This window comes from Pinus tabuliformis, chromosome X (genome assembly GCF_031772625.1).
Source record: "Pinus tabuliformis cultivar Carrire ecotype Pingquan chromosome X, CPIR1, whole genome shotgun sequence".
Classification (NCBI taxonomy): domain Eukaryota; kingdom Viridiplantae; phylum Streptophyta; class Pinopsida; order Pinales; family Pinaceae; genus Pinus; species Pinus tabuliformis.
In genome coordinates, this window is record NC_142308.1 from 31,873,122 (window position 1) to 31,880,484 (window position 7,363).

Below are 7,363 nucleotides of genomic sequence, written 5' to 3' on the forward strand. Positions count from 1 at the left end.
GGGTTCACATTTCCTCTTCCTCTGCTATATGATTTTCATATGTTGGGGGTCTTTACGTGGGACAAGTTAATTAAAGGATGGTTTGGAGCCTCTCCGATTTGGAAGGATGGGGAGGAGCTTAATCTACCTCGTCAGTCGATTCCTCTATGGCTGAGGGTAAAAGCGAGTCTTGACTGCTTGGGGATCTCCCGCTCATGCACTAGAGATAATATGGTATGGTCAATCCATAAACCTGTGTGCGTCAAGAACATCTACGCGGACATGATTTCTGTTGCTGCCGGAAATCCTCCTCCTCTTTTTCCTCTATGTTATTGGAAAGCTCAGTGCCCGATGAAGATGATCACCTTCTCCTGGTTGCTATTTTGGAACAAAAATCTTTCAGGGGAGAATCTACAAAGGAAAAGTTGGCAGGGTCCAAATAGATGCTCCATGTGCCGCAATGCATTGGAAACAAATTTTCACATGTTCTTTCAGTGCCCGACGTCCCTCACAATCTGGTATGAGTTATCAACATATTTTGTTTTCCCTCTCATCTCTTTTTCTACTGTACAGGAAGGTTTTCTTTGGTGGAGCAGACAATCCCTCTCTTGGAGATTGTTGTTCATTATCACTTGCTGGTACCTGTGGAACTGGAGGAATGCGCACATATTCCAAGATTCTAAGGAGCCTCTCCAGGCTATTCTTCAGCGTATTCTGGCTTGCCATGATTCCTATCATTAACATCGTTCTGCAACAACATGTGATCCCATTAGTTTTGCCGCGGGTGGTGATTCCTGAAAAGTGGTCTCTGCCTTCAGATTGTCACTCTTTCTTTTGTTTCTGGTTCCTTTTCATATAGGCAGGATGTAGCTACTGTCTTCTTAATTGTATTTTGGATGGGATTTCCTTTTTGGAACAACCAGTAAAGTTTTGTCTCATCTCCATTGATCCGGGAGATGTATATATATTGTCACTGTATTGTCACTGTTCTTTCTCATGTGTTCTTCTGTTATGGTTTTGTAAATGATGATAGGCATTATCTGCTGGCATGGGAACTGGTTTTGCATCATTATGCAGAGGCCTGGGCATCCAAGCTAATCAGTCATTTCTAAATTATGTATACTTGACCTTTATATACTCTTAATATAAAGCTATGTCGTTTTTTTCTCTGAAAAAAAATAAAAAATAAAATAAAATAAATAAAAATTTTATTGTAAATACAGATACCCTAAAAACTGAATTTAACATTAAAAATTACTTGCAAGAGTATACTAGTGAGAATAGATAGATATATATTTAATTATGGGAATCATAAACAAAATAATTGTGAGAATTTGTGACTTGGCTAGGTTTAGATTTCTCAATTCTCATCTTAAATCAATATTAATTATTTAATATTGAATGTATAAATTATGTTTTTCTGATTTTAAATTTATAATTTAGAAAGAAATTATTTATAGATTATGTATTTCTGATTTTTGATTTCAAATTTATAATTTAGAAAAAAAAATTATTGATTATGTTTCTCTGATTTCAAATCTATAACTTAAAAAGAAAAAAAACTCATGTTTTTAACCATTAAGCCATTCAAACTATGAAAAACAAAAATTATAAACTCAAATGAATTCAACACATTATTTACTTAAAAAGAAAATAAAAAATCATTCCTCTTAATAATATAAAATCTTTTATTAACATTTATATACTATTTTGATATATATAAAAAAAAAAAGCTTTGAACTCACTAATACAAAATCTTTTATTAACCTAAATATACTATTTTGTAATCAAAAAAGCTTTGAACTCACAATTAAAGTGAAAATGTATATTTTTGTATAAGGTAAATTTGTATTTACATTGAATTGGGTGAATGACCTATATTTGAATTTAAATGTATCTCTTCATTTCATTTTCACATGTATATTTTTATTTTAAAAAGGAACCATATAAATTTCTATCTTTTCCTTGAAAAGATATAGTGTATTTATCTCAACTATAAGCATTTAGCATTTTAAAGTGATCGTCCCATTAGGCATAGGTGTCTCAACTATAATCATTTAGCATTTTAAAGTGATCGTCCCATTAGGTGTAGGTGTCTCAACTATAAGCATTTAGCATTTTAACATTATATTACTGATCATCCTAAAAGTTCCTCAACTACAAAATATTAGCAAGAAAATAAGTGAGACCACCTATTGTATTGAAGATATGTCTTGAGGGGCCCCTTCCTTATGGATCTTGGGAAGCCCATAGATCCTCGGGAGAGTACCTCAACTACAAAATAAGACTTCTAGAATTATAATTTAATTATCAATAATTAATAGGGAGATGTTAGTGATTTAACCTCCGTGGAATATTCTAAAATATCTTTAATAGTAGCTACAAATCAAAGATTAAGATTTATTTTCAAAGTACCTATGCCCTTTATACACTATTAATTATTTAAAAATAATAATAATAGTAATAAACAAGTGTCATGTAGTATCAATAAGTCATGGTATAAAGCCTATTTATAAGTTACTAATCTCTATGTGTCATATGAAATGAGTTTATAATTTTTTGGGCATGTAGTATCAATACGCCATGGTATAATGCCTATTTATAAGTTATTCATCTCCATAATAATGAAAAGTGAATTTCATTACTTAAAAAATCTTGTATATATGTTTAACTCACTTATTAATTATTTTTATAAGTAGTAATAATAATAATAATTTAAAATAAAATTATCATTTAGTTATTTTTTATAATTTCTATCCCTATTTACCACCCATATAAATGTTACATTTTATATAACTTTAACATGTAAGATATAAATAAAATGAAATAAATGTTTTAATATTGTATTATTTATTACACTACATTCGGTATAGGTTTAACGTTCACATTCAGCTAAAAAGGGTGGAAATGTTATCCCATCCTCCTCCATCTCAACATGCTTTGAACATGACAATGATTTTTTCTTAACTTTATCTACAATATAAAGTTTGGTGGGTTGTTAATTGAGATGGGTACATATTACAGAGTCACAAGGGACATCTCATTATACATATTGTCAACAGTACAGGGCATCCATTGAAATGAGCCAATCTATTTATCAAGAAAAACCAATAGGGACATCCACATAGGGTGCGATATAACAAACATTATACTGAAAAACAATGTTTATCAGGTGGATTTAATCAACGAATTATTGTGTTGATACTCCAGTTTTTCTTAATCCATTTTGATTTCATAAGTTATCTTGTTCATCCTTCATGTTTGGTTGAATTCTTTTTTCTTCTAAATCTATCATAATCTAATTTCAGAAATGGTTTCTTAGAAGTTTCAACGTAGCAACATTTTTGAATGAGCTAAAATGGTACAACAAGGAGCATAAGCAAGAGCAAGAGAATTACGAAGACATGGATGCCATGGTGAGTTTCTGCAAAGAAAACAATATAAAGATGTGGGGGCACAACATAGTGTGAGGACCCAAAATATGTTATGCAGTGGGTAAAGAATCTGAATGCCCAACAACTCCAACACGCAGTGGACAATCGAGTCCATTCAGTAGTGGGAAGGTACAAGGGCCAATTCATCCAATGGGATGTCAGAAAGGAGATGCTTCATTTTTCATTCTTTGAGGACAAGTTAGGGCCCAATGATTAGAAAATAATAGGAAACCAAATCAAAATTGTGAATGAAACTCGTAGCACTTGTGTGAGGAGCACCTGAGGCTGCCACAATGATGCATTCATTAATTAGAGAAATCACACATACACAAATATAATTGTTACATTTTTTTCGGGAGATCACAACAATCTACTAGAAAACATGATCTAAATATGAACTTAGAAAACAATCAAAACAACCTTTCTCCATTATTTCTAAGTTTCCCCCTTAATGGAGAAAGGATTAACCTCTACACCTAAGATCTACCCAAACAATTTAAATTTCATCATCTTCTCAAGGGGCTTTGTTAAAATATCCGCAACATTTTCATAAGTATTACAATATTCAATAAAAAAAATCCTTAGACTGTATCTTTTGTCTAATAAAAATGAAACTAAGCATCAACATGCTTTGTCTTTGCATGAAAAATTGGATTATTTTCCAACTTGATCGAGCTCTGGTTGTCACAGTTGATAACTATAGCCTTCTTTTGTTCTTCTCCAACATCCTGAAGAATTCTCCTCAACCAAACAGTTTCACAAGTTGTTGCACACAAAACTTTATATTCTGCCTTAATAGATGACAAAGATATAGTAGGCCGATTCTTGTTGCTCCATGAAACAATCCTGAATCCAATACTGAATGCATAACTAATCCAAGTGGATATTGGTGGCCACCCACCTATTCCACTTGGACCCCCACCATTGTTTCTTTTAGTTTTTTAGTTTCCTTATTTGTAGCACAATTTACTATTTTTGGCAGTTCTTTGGGTCTTGAACTTTTGGAGCCACTTTGAGGCCCTACACGACGTTTTTTTGGAAAACTGGAACCAACATGGGTCATGGACTGATGTTGGTAATTCAAAAGTTGTAGTCCTCGGATAGATATTTCTAACAAGGTATTGTGCGCGTCAAATGAGAGATCATATGCCAAAGTTATGACCTCAGGAAGTTGATGTACCAATTTACCCAAATAGGGCCCATAGTTTGGTGCTTCATCTCCTAGGGTTAGGATTTTGGATGTTTAGGGTTTTCCATTGTATCTCAATAATAAATAGGTCTTTAAGCCTCATTGTAACATAGTTCAGAGGCATGTAGCTGCCACATCTCTTCTCAAAGATAAGCTACCATCGCCCGGGCTAGTCTTATTTCCATTCTATTTGTAAGCATATTTCAGTATTTGATATTAATGAAATGAAGTGTTGTTTCCACTACATCTTTGTATTTATGGTTATATCTATAATTTGTTGTGTTCCTGTTTAAATTCGGATCAGTGGTATCAGAGCGGTCTGCTCTTTCTCTGTTTTTCTTTGCATGTCCCCAACGAAGTCAGGATATAAGGAGTTAGGGCTCTATCTGGTTGAACCTTTACAATATCAAACTTGCAAACCCCGACGGCCGCCCATGCGGTAAGAAAATAAAGATGAGAGGGTAGGAGATCATATCAAAATATTGCTCAAGGAGGCCCTCGAAAAACAAAGGAACACGATGACGGATAACTTTGCCCAAATCCTTCAACGATTGCCCACTGATGACGTATCCACATCCAATAGCCACTTTGGAGGCTCCACTCCTTTTAAGGTACAAGTAAAATTTGGCATTCACATATTTGAGGGCCAAATAAATGCAGACATCGTAGATAAATGGTTAAATCTACTAGAAGGATATTTTTCTGTTCATGATTTTTCCAGCCCAAAAAAGATTACCTTTTCCCTTCTCAAAGTTGCCCCCCATGTCAAGAACTGGTGGGAAACTTAATATGAGCAGAAGGATGAAAGTACGGCCTCACTTTTTTCAGCCGCACCCACTTGGAATTCGTTCCAGGATGCCATTAATGAGTAGTACTAACCTATTGGGAGCTATGAGGATAAATACATAAAGTGGACAACATTGTGGTAGGGAAGGGACGAAGATGTGCCAGAGTTTACCAATGTTTTTCATTCCCTTCACACGACGTTGGGTATCAAGTATTTTGAGAAACATTTGGTACTCGAGTACCACGGCTTCCTACACAGGTACATCCAGGATGAGATGGAGTTCCTGGACATCTCCTCGCTCAGCATGACATACTGATACACCATCAATATCAAGCGGAAGTTTAAACAGAATAAGCGAGAATTTGGATCTGTGAATCCGAAGCAGGGGAAAGGTGCCCCCAAACCACAAAACAAAGGACAAATCCAAGGTGGAGTGGCCCGGGACAACTCGCTAAAGCCACAAGCAAATAACAACACCGCGAAGCCGAATAAGGACATGGGAAAGTGGTGTGAGTTCCATAAGATTTCCACTCACAACACAAGTGAATGCCGGGCCAAGCAGTCACTGGTGGCCGAGATGAAGGCTTCCGAATCATATGCATGTTCTGACTCTGAGTTAGAACCTAACAAGGGGAATGACAAAGGAAAGAAGATTATCAATGCAGAGCCCAATGCCATTGTTGCCACCATGAAGATCCAGAAGGAGGAACCTGAAGATCCAGAGGAGGAGGAGCGCCTCTTTCACTCCCAGATGTGGGTGAAGGGCTCCCCGCTATAGTTCATTGTCGACAACAGGAGCCAAAAGAACCTCATTTCGGTAGAGGTCATGAAGCAGCTGGGCTTACCGACCACAGCACACCCACAACCGTACACCATCAGGTGGCTTCACCAAGGATGGGATCTTCACGTGAGCCAGACTTTCTGCCTCCCTTACAACATCAAGCCCTTCACGAATGAGGTATTGTGTGATGTTGCTCATGTTGATTTTTGTGATGTATTATTAGGCCAACCATACTTGTGGAAGCGACATGTTGTGTATGAGTCAAGGCATCGCGCTATTATTGTAACTGTGAGAAATAAGTTGTACAGGATACCAGAGGTAGCACCCCCTACTGCCATCTCTTTGGTTAATGCAAAACAATGCAGTAAGCTCATTTCCAAAAGCAGGAAATTTTTTTTCCTAATGATATGCCCTCAGGGAAAGAAGAAGACGTTGGCCATGACCTCTATACAGGGCCCCTACGCACGACAAAAACATATGGACAAGGTCGTGGAGGAGTACGAGGACATCTTCACCTCCCTTGCAGGGGTGCCTCTACGCTATCAAGTCAATCACTCCATCAATCTAACCCCAGGTGCATCGTTTCCCAATTGACCAATCTATCAGTGCTTTGTTCTAGAGAATGACGAAATCAAGAGGCAGATTCAGGAGCTGTTATAGAAATTTCACATCCCACTAAGTTCATCGCCCTACGGGAGCTCGATAATGTTGGTATAGAAGAAGGATGGGACTTGGAGACTCCGTATTGACTATCGGGCGCTGAATAAGATCATTGTTTGGAATAAGTACAAAATCACATGGATTGATGACCTTCTGGACCAACTCAAGGGGGGGAATATTTCAGCAAGATTGACTTGAAGTCCGTATATCACCAGGTACCAATCGAACCCTCCGATGTGTGGAAGACTGCCTTTAAATCCTAGGAGGGCCTTTTCGAATGGTTGGTTATGCCTTTTGGGTTGATGAATGCTCCTGCAACCTTCATGAGGTTGATGGATGACATCTTGCGGCCATTCACCAACTCATTTGTAGTGGTATACTTGGATGACATCCTAATCTTCAGCCAGAGTTGGGAAGAGAAACTCCACCACATCCGACAGGTTCTCCAAACGCTACAACAACACAAGCTGTGTGTCAATTTGGAGAAATGCACTTTTGGCATCACCCAGGCTCAGTATCTGGGATACATTATT